Source organism: Parambassis ranga, chromosome 5, assembly GCF_900634625.1.
Source record: "Parambassis ranga chromosome 5, fParRan2.1, whole genome shotgun sequence".
NCBI classification, from domain to species: domain Eukaryota; kingdom Metazoa; phylum Chordata; class Actinopteri; family Ambassidae; genus Parambassis; species Parambassis ranga.
The window spans coordinates 25,764,000-25,784,547 of NC_041026.1; the positions used below are offsets into that span (position 1 = coordinate 25,764,000).

General features: G+C 41.3%; 1 protein-coding gene across 1 annotated transcript in view; it reads left to right on the forward strand.

Annotated features, from left to right (window-relative positions):
- Positions 1-613: 613 nt before the first annotated feature.
- The window catches only part of cdh4 (cadherin 4, type 1, R-cadherin (retinal)), a 169,623-nt gene continuing 149,688 nt past the window's right edge, over positions 614-20,548 (forward strand). Inside the window, exon 1 of the mRNA XM_028405984.1 lies at positions 614-698. The gene's annotated coding sequence lies outside the window, so the exon portion shown is untranslated. The remainder of the gene's footprint in view (positions 699-20,548) is intronic.

A 20,548-nucleotide genomic window follows, 5' to 3' on the forward strand; every position in this document is an offset into this window, starting at 1 on the left:
ATATATATATATATATATATATATATATATAAGAACATATAATGGTGCTTTGGGAGGGATGGATAAAAGTACATTCCTTCTAGACCCAGCTATGGTTCTGTAAGTGAACATCTTTGAATGCAATCAGTGTCTTTGTTCTCTTTTCACATATGCACATACACTCCAGGCATGCAGTAGCCTTAGAGTAAGTGTCCTGTCAGTCATGCCCGTATGTGCATTGTTGTTGGAACATGTGTTGTGACTTTTTCTATAATAAACAAAATATACTATTGCTACAGACGTGTTATAATGAGAAGCACTATTCCTAAAATAATGTATTCCTTACTTGTTCAGCATTTAAGCATCTCTCATGAGACCATATGTTCCACTATACTGACTCTAAACAGGTGTCTTGAGCCCTGGATGTAGATTTCCACACTATGCCGGTCCAAGTGCAACATACTGTAGTCTGAAGTAATCACTCACTGAGGCAAAAGAGACTGTGAGGTTCAATATCAGTCTGAGAAGGCTGTGAGATCAGCTTTTGACCCTGTGGTCGCAAGTCAATTTGCCAATGCTTAACAGGCCGTCTTGTTTTATTCCTCAGGGGAGTAAGGCTGGCCAGCCCCTCAAGCCCCCATGCAGACCGGGCTTCTCGCAGAACTTCTACACAGTGATTGTCTCAAGAGACGTGCTGCACGGCCAGAGCATTCTTAAAGGTAAGTCTGCCGCTGCTCCATCTCATTTATTGACTGATGATATTTTCTCTTCACTGCCCAGATGTGCCCCCCTCCCCAACCCCGTAGTGTGATTGAGTGAGTAAGTGTGTGTCTATCTTTGTGTGAGGGAGGACATATATATATTGAGGCGTTGTGACTTTCCATCACCCCTAAAGAATGTCAGATCACACTCTGTCTGTGCCAAGACAGAGTGTAAGCAGCAGCTCATCTGCATTGTCCTCAGCACAGGCATACATACCATAAAGTGGAATCTGGATGATGCTATGGTTGGCTAAATCTGCGACGTGACTGAACATGATGTGGCAGCAGCTGTGGGATACAGTGTTTTATTTTCCATCTGATGTGAAGTTTCATTGATGAGTGCACACCTAAATTACACTGATTACAGTCAAAACAATACACTTCTTCTTTTTTTGATTGACTAAGCAGCAAGCTCAGAGCAGACTAATTTAAATAGCCTGTTCCCTTCCCCGCATGTTGCAGCTGGAAGCCCAAAAACTTTCATTGTAATATGTTTTCCACTTCTATTTTCAATTCGGTTTTCATGCGCTCCATTTCTTTTCAGTGCAGGCAGTGTACTGAATCTGCTGCAAGGTGCCATGTGAAATTATGCTGTTCTTCAGTGTGTGTCTTCTGCTTGCTGGTGAATCTTGGCCTAATGGAAATGAATCCGACCCCCCCCCTTTTAGCCACATTCCTTTTTTATCCACCCGCACAACTGACAGATAAACACCTTTGATATCATTGGTGCGTCTCTGTAACTTAGACCATATGTAAGCTTTAAACTTCTAGACAGTGATGGAGAGAAGGGGGCTCATTTTATGATTTTAGTATTTTGTGATCTACTGTGTTGGGACAGTGATCTTGTTAATACAGGTCCAATATGGTTGTTTCACATTTTCTTCATTCTCCTCTCTGCATCCTACCCGAGTGTTACTCATACTTGTGGGTAACAGCTGAACAGCAGCATACAATAAGCTTAGCTCTCCCCTGACACTTGGCTTTGTAGCCAAATATTTGTCTGTTGTTAGGTGAAATTCTATTTGCCAGGAGGAAATGGCATTCTCATTGTAACAGCTGTTTGAGCATTTTCCAATGGCAAGTGAAACAATTGAATTATTCTGCAGGTTATTTTGTTATTTAGGAAGCTGACAAGGACAGTGCAGCTGGGCAGTGGGGAGTCAGTTTGCCTGAAGGGGCTCAGGGCTCAGCGTTTCTGCCTGCTTGGAAATGGGCTGAGGCGTCCTCACTGACCCAAACAATGTTAACAGATGCTGATGTATCTAGACAGATAACGTATGCCACTTCCTTCTCTGATTCTCTGTGTTACATGTGCACACAGGGGGGGATGTTGTGCGCATGTGACATTGCATATATATTAGTTGCTAACACTTAAATTCAAAGAAGTGTCACAGCTGCATCAGCTTGATTTAGTTCATGTGCCACGTCAGCCCCAGCTTTGATCCCATATTACCTTTGCTTCTAGTCCCTTTCTTTCATTTTGTCTGTCTTCGTGTTTGTTCTTTGTGAAAATCAATCTGTGAGCCATGCTGTCCTCCCAACTGGCCATTCAAAAAGATATGAGCTGGGGAGGCTTAAGTCCTCACTCAATGATTAATGTGCAGCGCCTAGCCTTACTGAAGGTTTGTTTTTTGTACAGTGGGACAAAGTGGAAGGAAGCCTTTATTACTAACACCACAATATGTATAACCCAAAAATGTCACTTTCCAAGAAAATGAATGGGCTAGGGATAAATAGGGAGGGTCTGGGATGCTCCAGAGCTGACTAGGGGGGTTGCTGGACTGCTGGGGCCGTGGTTGTTGTCTCCCTGGAGAGATGGACAGTGAGCGATGGGGAAAGGACCAAAAAGCTGTGGCCAAGCAGGTGCAATGTGAACCAGGCTTGTGTTTCTGATTTGTGTAACTCATGATGAGGTGAAAGGTGGAGTTGTTTTTCTTTTGGTTGTATTGTTTTGATGGTGCATGGGTTTGGGAGTGGCCGTCATACATTAACACCAGTCTAAGTTAACTGAAGGTTTTCTAATATCTTGTTTCTAATACACTAGCTGAACATAGACAGACTCTGTGTCTGCGTAGTGAACCATGGTGTGTGTTTAAAGGACCATACTGGTGCTTTATCATATTTCTATTTCTTCTGGCTATGTTGTTACTTTAGACTTGCTTAATGTTCGTTTACTTTTCATCATCATTTCACCAGAAGATGATGGAACCTCTGTTTATGTCTGTATGCAGTTTCCTGAGAGCAATCTGCTTTAAACTTGGTTGGTGCTGGAGACCAGTAAAAGTGCAGAATGAAGTCATTTGGATGAACAGTGGTCATAAATTGCTTGAAAGTTGTGTTATGTGTTATGCACCTTGTACAGGGAAGACAGGCAACTACATGCAGCCACCAAAGGCTGAGAGATTTTACAGGAATGACCATGACTCCCTCCCCTTCTGCACATCACAACAGTGATAAATTCTTTGTTATTTAGTAGTCGGTGACTGTGATGCCTTTTTCTATTTTGAAGTTTGTTTTTTGTGTGTAGAGTTGGCAGTAATAATATGTGATGAAATAAAGGGAGAAAGAGATGGGGAATGACATGCCACACCAGGTTCATTGTTAATGCCTTAAAGCCAAAGGCTATCAGGGCAGACCAAGCACACAATCAAATCTGTATTACATGGTTTTAGAGTCCATGAGGATGGGCAATTTTTTGTGTAATCCTTTCTTTACTGGTTCCCAGCCTATTTGACTTGTCACCCTGTATCCAATAAATGTCCCATCAGGGGTTCACCAGAGAGTCTTGTTCCCCTCTCAGATTGTTTCAGTTCAATGTGTCCTGCAGCATTAAACCTCCAGGATCCACAAAGAAAAAAAACAAGGCAAAGATAACAATATTTCTTATGGCTGTAATCTCCTTTATTGTCCTGACACCTTAGATTTATCTCCATGGGTCTTGACTACCATATAGGTGAACACAACAATTGAACTTTGAGACGCATGTTTTTCACTGAACGGTGACCAAATGGAAATCAAATGGTTAAAAGAAAGAACGTCTTGGGGACCAGATTCTAAAACTGGTATTTTTTTATGAATGCTTCTTTGCTAATGCTCACTCTCTAGTTTAAGGAAAATGTCGGCTCAAGTATCGAAAGGGCATTTTAGAATTGTAATGCATCATTCAGTGCCCCCTTTTGTCATTCTCCACTGGCTTTATAGGTTAAAATGCCTGTAATGGCTTTGTGGTTGACCATAGAGGACCTTTGTTTAACCAAGTCACAAATCTCTGCGCTGCCGCAAAGTTGTGCTGAATAAATCATCCTGTGCTCCCATGGAAATGTTTGTCTGGGAGCTGGGTCAGGATTGTGGGGGAAGGCTGCGGCACACAGGCAAGCAGACAGCCAGGCCTTGAGTCATGGTCCGTGCAGATTCCCACTGTGGGCAGATAAGCCGTGAAAAGAAATATTCCAGTGATTGCACATCGCTGTGTAAACCATCACCTCGCTCCAAGAGCCGGAACAGACACCTAGGAACACGGACAAGGGGATGTGGTGGCAGCACAAAAGAAATTGATTCGAAATACAGCTAAGTTAGGATAGTGTCTTTTTAAGTCTCTGTCAACGCATATTTGAAAAGCAGCGCTGACAAGTTTCACCCTTTGCCCTTCTCCTATTCTGGAAGACAGTGATCACCACCACTTTGTGTGATTTAGACGCCTGTCTGACTCGAATTTGGAAAGATTTGTGTCAAAGAAAATCACCCTGGTGGATTTACTAGTTTGAAGAAACCTTATTTTTTGGGAAAAATCTATCTATTAAATGGTTGGTTTAGAAATGCAGCAGAGGACCACAAATATTGAGTATATTGTCTGGTAGAGAACACAATAAGAGAGATGTCTACTAGTTAACCAAGCATACAGGATCCTTTCGTAGAGACTGTGCTTTGCCACCTGGAGTCCACACCATCCTCTCAAAGAGAATGGGCTTGTTTTCATTTCCAGTCCCTGCGTTGTCTCTTAAATCACAGGAGAAGAACTTGCTCTATGAAAAAATAATCCACAATTGAGTGTCTTTCCTTGCTTCCTTCATCCCTGGGCTTTTCATTTAAAATTGGCTCTTACTCTGAATACCAGGAAAAAAAATTAAACACACTGTACTTTAATCGAAAAGATTAATTTCAGGAGGATCCTGCCGTCATCACGCTATACACTTTTCCTATTGTTTAATTCCATCTCAAAAAGTTACACATACAAAATGACTTGTAACATGACCCCAATTAGACTACAGCAGGAAAATCTGGCAAAGAGCCATATCTGCTTTAAAACAGCCAGCTCGGCGTTTGCTGTGCTGCTCAGAACTTCTGACTCCTAACCTACTATCCAAAGTGACAGGGCTTTCATAAGTACGTCCAGACCTAAGAACTGAAGGGGAGAGGGGGGGGGATTATGTTTCTAGGCATTTGATAAGCGGGATGCCATTTTCCTTCTGACTCACGAACGTCTCTCTTGTCCTCCAGAGAGTCTTTCATCTCTGCAGCCAGGACCTGCAGTCTGTGGCGAGCTGATAGAATACAGGTACAGAAGATGAGCCACATCATTTCTCTTTATCTCGCCTGCCTTCTTACCAAAGCAAGCAACGCTCCTATACCCCTCAAACTCCTTACACCATAACATACATGCTGAGCCAATTCCATCAAGCAAGCCACCCAAGATATAGTACATGCCACAGCACAATACTTTTCATCCCGTTTTGTAGTCTTGTATTTCCTCTGTGTGGTAATAAGTAAAAAAGGGGGTTGTGATAGATGGGAAACTGGCTGTCAGCAAAAATATTATTGTCAGAGCTTCTACTAGTTCCAGTGCACTGATCTTCACTGTGGTCCTCTCACCATGTACTGCTATTAGCTTTAGTCTGGTAGGTCAGACCATGTACTCTCATGGAGTTTCATTACAACACAGATCAGTCTCATTGCTTTCCCATATGTTGCCCACTGAGAGACAGGCATGCTTCATCTGAAGCTCCTTGTATTGAGGCAGTGATAAGCTGTCAGAGACCAACCCTGAGACTCCTGCTGCATTTTAAAAAGCGTAGGGCAGTCAGTCTGTTTGCACTCTTCCAGGTGAGATTATGCAGTAGAGCTACATTTCCTCAAAGAATAGAGGTAAGCTAATTGTGCCCTGAATTCTGACCTTCAAACGGAGCTAAGTGCGATATTATCAGACATCAGATTGCATCTGTAAGAGCTGGCGGCTGTGGGTTAAATCATGGAGTGCTTATAAGAAAAGAGGGAGAATGAGGCACTTGTGATGGTGTTAGCCAAAAAGAAGTCCTTGGCAAAAGACTAACGGATAAATAGTGGACTGTGTTGGGCAAGGAACTGGAGACTTTAATACTGAGTTGAGACAAATTTAGATAATACTTTTCAAGTTGCAGTTTAGCTCTTTTCAGTGATGCCTTTATTGACACGTTATCAAAGAAAGCTTTTAAAGAAGTAGAAAGCCTCCTCTATGTCGATGACCTTGTATTCTGTGAATTCTATTTGCATTTGTTATTGAAAACCTTTTTAATTGACCAACGTCTCTCACAATCGATGTGTATTAGCACTTTGCATCTCTCTGCACTTTAACAATCTGTGGCCTTGATTAAGACTCCACTGGCTTTTTTGGTTGCACAGCCATTGCACAGCCATTTTCCCACTAGGAGACCTCTGTTTCACCCTTTAGCTGCAAGTGTAACCCAGAGGATGCCAGTTCATTACAGAGGTCCCACCCCCTCTTCTAGGCTTGCAGGATTTACATGCATCTGAATACAAAATCAGCTCCTTAGCATTGAAGTGGTGCTTCTTCTGCTCAAATTCATCACTTGCATGTTATTAGGCCTGTTTGTGTTGTCATGACAAAGCACTCTTTAAGTGTCATTTTGGTGGATTATAGGATAGATAACAATAATCACCATTAATAGAAAAAAGAATGCAGCTTAACTATTAAAACCCAGCAAAGGAAGCTGGAAAGCAAAGAGTGCTCAGTTCAAAAAGTGTCTGTCTGTAAGAAAAAGTTAAACCCATTTTCTGTTTCTGTTATCAGCTGTCTGAAATTGTGGCTTTTCAAAAGTTGCAATTGGTTTGGAATCATGTCGAGCTTTCTTCTGCCAAGAAATGAAATACAGTGGGAAAAATAAAGAAGCGAGAATGTGCATACTGTATAGACTGCAAATAGTTGACCTCCATCAACCCCTTGTCTGAATGTTTGGAGTCTTTTGTGCCACTTTCTGTGATTGTGTCAGTCTGTAATTACTGTGGAGTGGATCTCTATCAGAGGAGAGGATTCACAAATCCTGTCATTCTGGTGGATACGGAGAAGGCCAGTGAAAGGGAGGACAGAGAGAAACAGAACAGGAAGAGGAGATTGAGGTGGAGCACCTATTAAAAAAGGCAAAATGAGCACTGCCCCTGCAAACCAAATGGAAAAAGTGCACTTTCTCTGCTCAATAGATAATGTGTCATTGTTTTATGTAACTCACCAATCTAAATGATATTCAGGCTTGAAGTTATGCATAATTAAAGACCCGACGCTTCGAATGAGATGGATGTCTTGCAACTTGCTGTCTGCCCAATGTGCCGCCTCCTGCCCCCCCCCCCCCCCAAAAAAAAAAGAAAAACAAAAAAAAACTCGGTTCTAGTCACACTTCACTACTCTGCCCTTATTTGGATTACCCAGGAATGTGACAGACTCAGGCTTTGGCCAGGGCCCTGTCCCTGAGGCCCAAAAACCTTGGAGACAATGTATAGGTGAATGGAAGGCTTGTCTATTTCTGTCTATAGTCCTAAGTATATTCCTATTCCTATTATGTTAGGACTAAGTAGTCCTAACATCATAAGTTCTTTATTTTACAACGTGTGTTTTCTGCTATCAGAGTCCTTGTCCTGCCCCCTTGTTCTGCTCCTTTTTACCTTTCTCCCCCACCCCTGGTTTCATTCCTGAGTTAGGGGCTCAAAGTGACATATAGCTTCTCACTTTATTGATGAATTATGGCCAAGCAGTTTGACCTTGTGCTTCCACTTGACCTCACATGTTCTCCAACACTCATATCCTCAGTCCGCAGCACTGGAGGAGATGAAAAACACGGCCCAATCAAAATGATTTACGTTTGGCTTGACTCAACACATAGATCCTTCTAAGCTGCTGCTAAATGCATCTCCAGAGGACCACTCGCCGTTGTACTGTACAGCCATTTCTGAAGCCACTGGGCTTTTGCTATTCTATTGCCTTAATTAAAAGACTACACTGTCAAGATGCCTTTGTTCCACAAACTCTAACATCAAAAAGGTCCCTCGCCAGATAGCGGCTATGCTCTACTTTGTCCTCTGGATTAATTCTTGGAATCTATATTTGATCAGGGCACCCGCATGCTCGTGTTTTTACTACACTCTCTTGTTCATATTGGTTAATGTGCAAACACACATTTATTTATTTATTTCTATGTAAACACAGTATATTTTGTGCATTGTGTGTTTGTGTGTGTGCATGTAGGCAGCGCTCCATCCAGAGGGTGATTATCTTAAATGGAGAAATTAAAGGATTACAAACCAGCCCAGTAATCCAGCTGTCAATCTCACGGCTCATTAGTAAGCAAAGGAGAGGGATGAGCGAGCGAGAGAGAGAGAAAGAGAGAGCAATACAGCCCTACAGAGGGAGAGGTGGGAGGGTGGGGTGGGGGTGCTGAGAGTGTCAGACCTGTTTATAGTGGTAAGGATGTAAAGTTGTCAATCAAACAGAAAAAGGCTTTGTCTGCTCAGATTAATTAGCAACTTTTGTTAGCTTAGGAATGCATTTCACCTTAGCAGCTGTTGATGAAATCCATCACAGTAATATCTAAGTGAAATATTCAGTTTGCCACTATTGGCATATAACAAATTTTTATTTGCACATTTGTGTTAAATGAAATCAACCAAGACGTTATTTCACTTTCCTGATTGCACTGTATGTGCACACAGAAATGCTGTCACACAAATGTCAACTATTTAAGTTAAATATTAATCAGAATCAGAATTACTTTATAAATCCCAGGGGGGAATTCAGTTTTAGAGAACTAGATCATGATACCTTTCATTAGAATCTACAAGACTCATAATGACATTGTATGTTTTACTAATGAGGACATATAAATACTGGTTTTCACCAGCATATATTTGAAGCTTGCTTTACAGTTTCTGCTATTCACAGTTTTTAAATAGCAAATGAATGAAGGAGACTACAATGACAGCAGAGCAACATATAAACTGTGTGTGTGTGTGTGTGTGTGTGTGTGTTGCAGATTAGCATCAGTGTTAAAAAGATATACAGTGTCTCTACCATTTTTCACCAGGCTCTGAGGCACATAAAAGAAACGATGGCGCCATAAAAGAAAATAGAAACACAAATCCTGACTCCATCATGAAAAGAAGGGGGGAAATTGCATCTCCTATGGTGGTGACACTTTTTATATTTGATTGTATCAATTTGCTGTCTATTTTGGTCTAAAAAGCAGGCTGTATGCAGCCTTATTTGCCCCAGCACAGTGACTTGTGGATGCCCACTGCTGAGAACTATTTCATGCGCAGCTCTGCTTGTTTAATTCACCATTCTGTGTTTTGTTTTTACTTCAGTTTAAGTTTGTATTTGAAACTTTTCACTGCTTTCACTCTTGTTCTCATGTTATAGAGTAGCCATCCAGGTGTTATTTCTGCTACCTTTTGAGCAATGGCTTGCGTTGTTTTGTCCAAATATGCAATTGTTTTGTGGCACAGAGAACCTGGTTGAAAGAACTCATTCTGGCCAGGATTCAGATGGCTGATTCGGAAATCACAGTGTGGAACCCTGTTCAGTCCCTTTGTGATACAGATTTGTTTGTGGGAGGCTGACAAATCTGCAAATATGCTTCTCTGACCAGAAGATGCTCTGCTGAGGAATTGTAATATAACTTAATTTATTCTGCTTCCTGTACTGTCTTATTGCCAGCTATGTGAAGAATTAAACATTGCCTGCTTTCTGTCCATGATCACGTTATGTTAGCCATCTGTCTGTCTCATTCTCTTTCTAGAATCTGATGGAGCTAATCATGCTATGCACTGCGCCCCTCGCGTATGCAGATTTTAATAACTTACATCTTCTTTATATTAAGATCATCCCCACAAGACGAGCTAGTCACATTCGCACACTTAAACTACTCTATAGAGGTTAAATCATTGTAGCAGAGGCCCCTGTAGGTATCTGCACAAATGTTAAATGTGCCATTACACTATTAGCTTTGACCTCCAGATGGCTTTCCTTTACAGTACAATACATTCCCAATCTCCTCTGGAGAACAGGTACACTGTTAAACTGTCAGGGAAAAAAGATTAATTTCTAAATGTGAGTGTTTCTCTTGTGCTGCTTTCACACTTCAGGACATATTTGTGCGTTTTGTCGATACAGGCACACTGCAAATACCCGTGAGAAGGATGTAGCCACTGGCTAGCAGCAGTCAGAAATGAAACATCATTACCATGCCAAAGATGTCCCAGTCTCACACACAAACATGGCTTTTTGTTGTCACTGCATAACAAGATGGAGTTTTTTTTTTAATATGCTTAAGCTTGACGTCAGGCATTTATTTCTTTATTTGTTGAGAAGCTGGTAATTTGTAGCAGTACAGAGGTTGGAAACCCACTTTTTTTGATTGAAATATGGGAGCAAATCAATAGAGCCCTCCTTTTTTGCTGGCACTGTGCAATGCAGACACATGCTGGTAGCATCGATCTCAGCTTCAGAAGAATCACAGTTTTCCTCTCCCGCTTCGCTCTGTCTCTCTGTGTGCCTCTCTCTTCCTCTCCTTCTATTTCTCTTGTCTCTTTTCCCTCTGTAGCGTCGTTTAGGTTTTCAGATAAAAATAATAGCTCTGAGAACCAACAGAGAAGAGAGGGATAGAGAGAGAGGAAAACAGGAGGAGGAAGGGTTGGTGGTGTTGGTGACAGTGTTTGTGCTCTGCACCACAACCCAGCAGTAAGACAATAAGAGGCAGTCTGACTAACTGTGGCCTCTGGGAATAGAATCCTTCTTATTGCCATAAACAGCAATTTAGCCTGGGTAAAAGAAAAACGGATACAGCCATATTACTGTGTCATCATGATTACAGCCACCACAGGGTTGTGGCAGAGTGAATGATGGCTGCTTCATCCTGGCATCTATTTAAATGCAGTGTCAAATTTATAGCTGTGTAAACCAGTCTAACATCAAGGCTAATCCAAATGATGAGACATCAGAGCTGCCACACAGATACGTGAAAGATGTTTCTGCAATGGTTATGCAGGATGGAGTTTTTTGCTCATTTGTGTTGCTGTGCCTTTTCGTTAAATGTTGTGAGATAATATTACTGGCAGAATTTGCATACACAATACAATACAATACAATACCTCATTCCTGTAGACTTGCAGCCCACAGGTTACTTGTAAAACATACTGTAGTCCTTTTAAATCTACCCATCTGAATTCTAACCAGAGGACATGGAAAGCTTTGAACAGCTCTCTAAAAGTATCATTATGAAGCGGAGAGTTAAATGTCCTGCTTGAGTGAGCTCTGCTGCCCTGCAGGGCCATAGACCTACTGCGCATAACTCACCTGTCATGAATAAACATCCACCATCCATAGATAACTGATGGGCTTCCTGATTTTGTGCAGTGATTCATTGCCTAATTTGCAATTCTTTTCCAACATCATGTTAAACTAGTGAAGTGTCATGCGATGCTTTGACCACAGCGATGGTCTGTTATTTTTAACTGGTAGCTTCTCATGCTTGGGTCAGGTTCAGGGCCTTTAGAGCTCATTATTGTAGAGCTAGGGTGGATGTTGGCAACAAAACAAGACCATTTTCCACCTTCGGGCCCTGCAGCATGTTAGATGAAATGCGAGGAGGAGTTGGAATAAGGCCTGAACATCACAGCGCTCACGTGTGTGATCCACATACACAGCAATTTACACCACAGTAACAGTAAAGAATGAGTTTATTGTTGTTTTACTGTGATTGTCGTTACACTGTAGTTGTTGGGAATTGCATGGAACCGCTTGTTGAACGACCTGCTTATTATGTCTATTGTTAACAGATTTTTGCAGTCATTTGTTTTACTCCTTTAAACAGCCACACAGGTAAATTGTCTGTCATTTTGATAAAGATTAATTAAAAGGGACAGCTGCAGGCTTGTGTTGTGCTGGTTTTATTTATGTAATAACTAGAGCGTTAATGACAAAAGCACTTGCGGCAAATCTGTGGGAACTAACACAACAGTTGTTGGTTGTACAGGATGACATGTGCATATTCCAATCAATAGTTTGCTTTATAATAGCAGGATGTGGAAACATATTAAGTAAATAATATTGGCGCACAGCACAGATTTGGATTTCGTTGTGTGGGGCAGGAGCAGACAAACCTACACCAAATGTAGCTTTATAACATAAATTGACGTGCCATTTGTTCAGAAGGTCTTGGTGAGAGGAGCAAGAGATGTCGGTCACATCACAAGTCACGACATAAAGGTAGCTGGTGAGGTTGGAAGCTTGTGACACTGTTTTGATCCACTACTTTAAGAGCTATAAGAAATAACTATAAACTAGTGCAGAGTTGATGTAAACACACCACGGCACAGTCTCTGTACAAACAAAGTCTCAAAACTTTACCAACATAATCCTGTTAGTCCAACTTATTGCAGTGAGGAAAATTTAGAGCACAGGATCGACTAGCGGGGGGCTGTTTTTAGCAAAGCATAAACTCCCAGCTTGTTGCCGGGTTTCTGCTTCATCCCACACTGCTCCTCTGGCCTCTGATATTAGACACTGTGGAAGAATAGTGCCCTGGTCCTGGCAGCAAACTGAGATCAGGTGTACAGGTTGGTTGGTTGATGATTTCTATTTGAGACACTAGAGTACTACATGGTATACTGGCTCTCTATTCCATCTATTGGTTCAAAGTGGTATTATTATATTTTATGCAGCACTATGCCACTCTATGGACGCAGCTTGCAGATTAGCATATGAAGTTCAATAGATTCCTAGATTGTTTTGGATGTCTGAATTTTTTTCAAATCACAATATTACATTTTGCTCTTTTAAGGCTGTTTTCTTGAGTCGTATCACTGGACAAGGGAGTTGCTTCTCTTCAGCTCATGCAAACACATGTCAAAGTAATACTGCATTTTTTTTGCTTTTGTGAAATCCTTCAGTACAGTGCTTCAGTCCTGATTCACAGTGTGTGAATCTTTCTTTTCTCAGCTGCCAGTGAGAATGGGAAAATGAAAACCAGTAGCTAGCTTAGTCTTATTAATAGCTATTATTACAAGTTGCATTGCTGAAATGTAAGCTCTGCTCTGTAAGCACTTGAACATTCTGTTTTCACAGTATTATCTCAGCCATTAACCCCCCTCCAGTCATTCACATGTTTTAATATGCAGGAGCTTCATCCACTTGTCACCACATTTTAACAGCATCCACAAAGAACCAGGGACATTTCAGCTATGCAGACAAGCTCTTATGTTAATAAATTAAGGCAAAGTACAAAGAATTGCAAAGATGTAACTAAATTGAATAGAGTCCAAACTGAACACTACACACACACAGACGCACAGACACAGACGCAAACACAGACAAAAAGAGAGAGGCTGGATCATTTTATTCGGTGGTGTAATTCTATAAAGCAAAGACATCATCAGGAATAGGTCACACATGGATCAGTAGCCTTCAGGCTCCTCTCCTCTCCTTTTCATTCCTCTCTTCTCTTATCATCTCTTCTTCTCTTGTTTCTTCTCCTCAGTTTTTTCTCTTCCTTTCTTTCCACCCTTGGAAGACTTTTAGATCCAATTTGCAGTCCTCTCTGTTACTGCTTTGCCATCTTTCTCAGCTTCAGTGTTCACCAGCCTGAAGCTCAGTGTGAACTTCTCTTCACACTCTGGAGATTGTATCTATCATTCCAGGGAGAAATGGAGCAAAAAGGGGATAAGATGTTGACAGGGGAAGTCCCTTTTCTCTGTTTTATTGAACATATGATATGTGGCATGCTCATACTGCACGTGTACTCATTTTTTTCTGTGTGTGTGCATGCTTTGTGTGTGCTTGCATGCTTGATCTTCACCCCCATTTTCAATAATCTTACCACACACCAGCACAAGTCAGAAGCAGGGCCCTTGCAGGCTGCATTCTAAATACTCTCAAGGCTGGAGGCAAAGCAACATGAATTTTAATGAATTATTAAACAGGATTATTTATTTACTTCCTCCGCACCCTGAACCACCTAACTGGCAAATCTACATAGCATTTTTTCGAACCTGTGGCACATTTGTATGCATAATTTACTCTCATGGCTGAATATTTTCTTTAGGATGTCGAGTTTGGTCTATTCTGTGTCCACCTATGGGAATCAGCCCAGTGGTCTTTGAATTGCGGAGTACTGAAATTCTAATAGGCTTTGATTGTACATTGCACTGCACTTATCTTCATGAAGAGAGTGATTTTGAAACGTCACATAATTTGTTTGGTGGCCATCATATGGTGCCTCTGAATTTTAGTTTTTTTTAATGGCATTGTGTGAATCAAGTGGTATTGTGTGGCAGGTGATTTTGTGCCAAATGTGTGTGTGTTTGTGTGTGTGTGTCAGACTATGTTGGCTATGGGAGAAAGAGATGAATAAGCGAGCAGAGGACTGGAGCCCTGCCAGCCCGTGAGACTCCGACGCACTGCAGATGAGCCAAACCTCCATCCATTCACATGGAGCTCTTCATGGAGGGGTGACGACACGCTCCCACCATCCATGTGTTTGTCAGAGTTTGTGTGCTGCTAAATGTTGATGAATGCTGTGAATCTGCTTTCTCTTTAAAGACATTGTGTTGTTTTAAAGGGGTGAAATTTCAAAGTAAACCTAAGCTGACAACCTTGGTTTCATTATGAAATTTTAATTAGAAAATTTGCCAGTCTCTTGGTAATCAGCCATATGTATTTATAAAATGCAGCCTTGGGTCATTAATGGTACTGCAAAAACGGCACCTTAATAAAAAAGCTAACAGCCCATGTATAACTGAAGTGCAGAGTGTGTGACCCACACAAATAGTACACAGATGAAATGTACATCAAGTTATAAATAAGATGACATCCACAATCCTGCTTTCTGAACGAGTCAACACTGCTTTTTTATATTTCTATTTATCCATTATAGTGAGTAATGTGTGTGTGTGTGTGTGTGTGTGGTCTGAGACAACAGCAAGCCTTGGGGTGCTGTGATGGAGGATCCAGGAGGGCAGTTAGACTGCAGAATTCTCTTCATTTTACTGGCAGGGGTGCAGCAAAAGCCTGATAACACTGATAGAACTATGAATGTTTCGTATGTGGACTGAATCACTTAATGAACGGGCCCTTTGTGGGTAATACATGCAGATAAATTGTGATGTGTTTTCAAGGCATCTTTGCCTGTAAACACTGATAGTCCAGCACAGATGCCTTGTCTTATACAAAGGTTTATGATTATTGAGCCTTTGTTGAAGGAATGTAGTCACATACAGTATGCACACAATAATTGGTGCAAGAGTGCAACCCTATGGCTCAGTGAATCTTTGTAGTTAGCTAGACAGAATTTGATTTGAATGTATTTATGCACACAATGTATAGCATATGAATGACTGTGTTACATGTATAAAAACATCTGCATAGGAATTCAAATAGTTTTTCACCTGCCAACCCTTGATCTGAAAGTCATATTTTAAATGCAAGTTCAGAAGTCATTTGTGTTGTAAAAAGAGGCAAAATGCTGAGAGGAAAGACAAAAGTCAAACACAAATTGCTTTCTCTTGGATTGGAACCCAGAAATTACATTTTAGATGGAGTAAAAAGTCAAAGATGCCCTCCTACACGAAGGAAAAGTAAACATGTGTACAGCTGCAGATGTATGGTAACACACGGTGACACAGAAACCTCACCGCAAGAGCATAGTTTTGTGCTATAATGATTATTTTTCTCTCATTATTCTGACACACCACATAAGGTCTTGTTATAAAATTGTTACCCTATAACTGCAAGAAGATACGTTAGTATGATGTTAGAAGGAGCATCCACGTGCTGTTATGAATAAAAGATAAACTCAAAGCCTAGTGTGAAGACCCAGCGTTCTATGGAAATTACTTGTTTCAGTATGTTACTGTATGTATGTCATAGGGCAGAGAATACAGTTAAAGCTATAAACTGGAGGCTTCCTACAGTATAAAAAGTGGTCGAGTGAAAAGATTGTAAAATGTTTTTTAGATTAAAATATCTTTCTGAATCCAGCATGCTTCGCCACCACGCTGTTACTTCCAACTAGAGTTGTGAGTAATGAACTTTTTTATTTGTGAATACAGTAGATTGACCTCGATAATTGCTGAATCTTGCTGTAACACATTGTAATAAGAAAACATTTTTGTTATAATTAATAAAAGTTAAATAAGAAAGCCAGGCTTCATTATTATAGCAAAAACTACACTCAACACTTCTTGTACTCTCTTGGCCTCATGTTCTGTGTTCAGCCCAAGAAATATTATTCCATCAGATTGTTGAGTATTACACAGCTGGTGCCAAGTAGACCTCTAACCTCTAACCTCACTCTAACCAGTCCAGCCAACAGGGTTCATGCCATCATCTTTTTCACATGTACAGTATGAAATGAAGTGGAACCACAGGAAGTAGTTTGATGTGTGAGCGCAATGCCGATGATGGGTGAGTGTGGGGGCTAGGGTCTGGCAGGGACCTCCCAGTGGAGCTTCACCTCTGAGCTACTTGCTCCTGAATGTGTCTTTGATGTACTAGGGGAAGGTTAAGTGCTGACATAGGTGTGTAATGGCTTTCTCCGGTTATGTTATGTTGGGAGTGGGGAGAGCAGTGCTGCGTTGTCATATGTAGTCTTGTAAATGCTGTTGAATCAAATCCAGCTGAGCAGAGCCGAGTGCTGCAGTGCTCGGGTTACATGGCCGACACAATCATCAGAGAAAAGGTATTATTCAGGCCGGCACTGTGCTAATGCGCTTTGACATAGGGATATGTGAGGGAAGTTGCATTCCACAGTGGGTTCTGAACAGAGCAGGGCTGCACTGGTGACATGCTGTCGAGTAGAAACAGGGTGAGGAGCAGGGTTGGGCTAACGTAGAGAGACAACAGCACTGTGCCTGTGCATCTGTCTCTTCCATCCTCTCTTACAGTCTGTTCTGTATACATTTGCCTTTCTCTGTCTCTTCAACATCATCATTTTTCTTCCTGCTCTGCTCTTTGACATTCATCTCCCTTCTCATTACTCACCCCTGTCTCTGAATGCTCTTTGGTGTGGTCTCTTGTCTAGCCTGTGTTGAACTTTTCTGTAATGCCTTTGCTTATTTTATTTTATTTTTTTTCTGAATCAGGGCCACAGCAGTGAGCCTAGACAGACTCTCCATCATGTCCGAGTGATTGATCTCAGATAGGCTTCGGTAGTCTAACACAACAAACAAACAGTGTTTACAGGAGATACCTGTGAAACGTCTCACATACATCAACACATTTTTTTCCCAGGTAAAAGGGTGAAATTCACATAATTGAATATGTCTTGCCTAGTGTTTGATTAGGATGAAGCAGTTTGCAGCACATTTCTCTGTTTTAGATGTGAGCACTCACACTAAAAGCCCTTTTATTCACACTTATTTAGATTAGACTCCATCAGCCAATTAGCATGGATGCTGTGGCCCCTTGGCAAGAGCTCTACTTCTGACATCCAACTCAATCATTTATGCTGGCTGGGGCTAGTGTCCATGTCCAGCACAGAAAGATGGTACATGGGAAGGGGGGCAGCAGCCTGCTCCCCAGATGTCCTCACTACATTTGTGTTAATCAACACAGTTTGAATTATCGTGTCCAAGTGGATTGTTTTTCAGTTTAAACTTTATCAATGTCCTTTGATTTCAGATCTCTAATTTAGATTCTTTGGATTAATCAAACCCTGTCAGTGTCACAACAAAAGAAGAAACTGCCTCAGCTACTTCTGTTTGATTTGCTACATGTGTGAAATGGGATCCAAACTGCACCACAGTGTGCTTCCATTTGCACAGAGGGCTCCATTGATAACAAATGATAACAGTGAGATCTCAGAATGATGTCGGAGTAAAATGGGTGGCTCATCCAGCGTGGCTGCAGTGACAAAGCAGTCAGAGTCATTCATGAGCGTGTGTACAGAGGGTTTGTATCTGATGTGTTGAAAGGGGCGATGAGAAGGAAAAAGGTGGCTGGTGAGACACAGCCCTGACAACAAATTTATGGTGCTGTGTTCCTTTGTGTAGCTTTCTGTCTAAGAAGACTAAAGGGGGCTAAAGAGATTACCACTTACATGCAGTTTTTTTTTTGCAAAACAATGTCTATGATGATCATCATAAACTTGGGGAAGTGTCAAAATTTGCGGTGCCTCGAATTACCACATGATGGAATGGCTCCAAAAGTAAGTCAGTCCCCTTAGACATTCATGTTAGAATAGAAAATGATACAGCAGAGATAAAGCAAATGTGTGTTCAGTAGTGCTGAAGCTAAGACTCAGCAGTGTGTTTTTTTTATGGTCAGAAACTAATCGTTTTGTTCGCTTTTCTTCTGATTTACCTCCTTTGCTCTGTCTCCTCCTCACCAGTGTCTCAGTCTGCTCTATTTTCTATTGTTCAGTAATGCTTACTGACCTTTGGCCTCTTTCTCATATAAACACATTCCATTAACATTAAGTAACTTCATGCAGATAACTCTCAGGCAGCCCCATTGAAGGTCAGCTGTGTTGAACTTGAATTATACTTCTTCCAAAATTGTTCATAATTACATTGGAATAAGAGAGCCTTATTGCCATATGATATGAATTCCCTCTGGTTTCTCATTAAGGTTGCTTTGTAAAATATGAACAAATGTGACATTTAGACCAGCCAAAGTACTCATTTCTGTAAAAAGGGGTTAGATTTCCCATGATTAAACTGTGGTAGTCTATCTCTGTGGTCTTATGAGGTCTGTTAGTATCAAGGAAGTGGTGAATTGCAGATATGCTAGAAGTTGAATGCCAATTCCGTTCAGAGTGATACATCAGTAACTGGAACACTAAATCATTACTCTTTAATTGAATTGGAGTTGTACTATTTTTCCTGGTTATTTGCTGGAACAACAGAATCACTTCTCATCAATGTGGGCATGTCAGCCAGAGAGTGAGTTAGTGAGGCAGCGAGGGGGCTGAGGGAGGGGGGCAGAAGGACGAGTGAGTAAGATAATGAAATTCCCACGTGGCTTGTCCATCCCCGAACTCAGCACATTAATGAATGAGCAGAACTCACTAGTCACTCTGGAATTGAAGCACACACACAACAATAGCCCCTTTCCTGACGAGGAGCGTAGTGCAGGAGGGCTTCAATTTGCTTCTTCTCTCCCACAGAGCTTGGCATTCAGTAGAGCGTTCCTTATTCAGAGAAAGCATCCACAGCAAAATAAAACTAGTGCCATCTGCTCCATCTCCCCTTGCTTCCCGCCACAAAGCAGATGATTATCAACTGGATCCTGCTCTGCTTCAGCGGAGCACTGGAGCATCGCAGCCAGCAACCAAAATATCAACTGTCTGAATTTAGAAACTTCTGACAAGTGGGAGGCTTCCTGTTTTGCTCTATGATTTCTCTGAAATGGGCATGTTCTCATGTTCTCACACATGATGCATTGACATTTAAGCACTACAATACAAATCTTGAAATGCCATGCATACTTAAGTTTCATGTAACAGTCTGAATGCAAGCTTCTGTGTTCTGCACAGAAATACCAGGGTGATAATGGGTTTCTTTGCCTCTTGTAAGAGTGTTTTTTTCCTGTGCTTGTATTTTGCCTTTTCTCCTCCTGTTAGCACAGACACACATTTATAGCCAAAGGATAGTGAAAGAAAACAGAGGACACTAGGAATGGAGGCCACAGGGTTCCATTCAAACCCTCCTGAGCTTATCTTTATGGAAAGTGTGTATCTCAGCAGGCCGCTCTGTCACATGTGGTGCACAACCAAGAGAGGTACACACTACTACACCCCTTGCTGTGGGTACATGTGCATCCTCTAAAAGACTGTTGTTGTTAAAACCATCAATAAGCCACACTCATTGATGGTGACATGGGGCACATACTCATTCATTTCCCTGAGCCCTGAGTTGCAGTAAATGTGTATATGCTACCCCACTACTTTAAATACACACTAGCGAGTGAAGATAGTTCCCAGAAAAAGGCACTTTTTTGAGCACCATTATGAAAATGCATAGGAATAGATTTATTACCCCCTTTTAGGGACGTGTCATCGTTTTTCTTTAAAATGAATGGCCTTGGATCTGAGCAACACAGATGAAGTGAGAGAGTTGAAAACAGTTTTGATGGTTAAGACGAGTGCTGCTTTGGAGCTTTTCATTGGCTTTTCATTCGTTGACAAATAACAGATCATCAGTATGGTGGTAGTCACTGGTGATCAGCGTATCTGTGCATATAAATATATTCATTGTCTGTAGCACATTCACACACTCTCTGCGTCTTTCTATGGGATAATAACAGCAACAAAGAATCAGAGAAATTTTGCCGTGCAAACATCAAATGCTGCAGCATCCACTGTGGGATTCAATATGAAAGCTTTCTCTTTTATGGAAATTGTGGCATTCTCTTTGATTGTCACCCTCACACTGATTGAAACAAGTGTATGTCCTGCCTGTCATTGTACATACAATGTCCATCCTATCACAGAATGGATTTTGAATAGAAAAGGCTCCCTCTCCACTGCCCTAATCCGATTTACAGCCTGTTT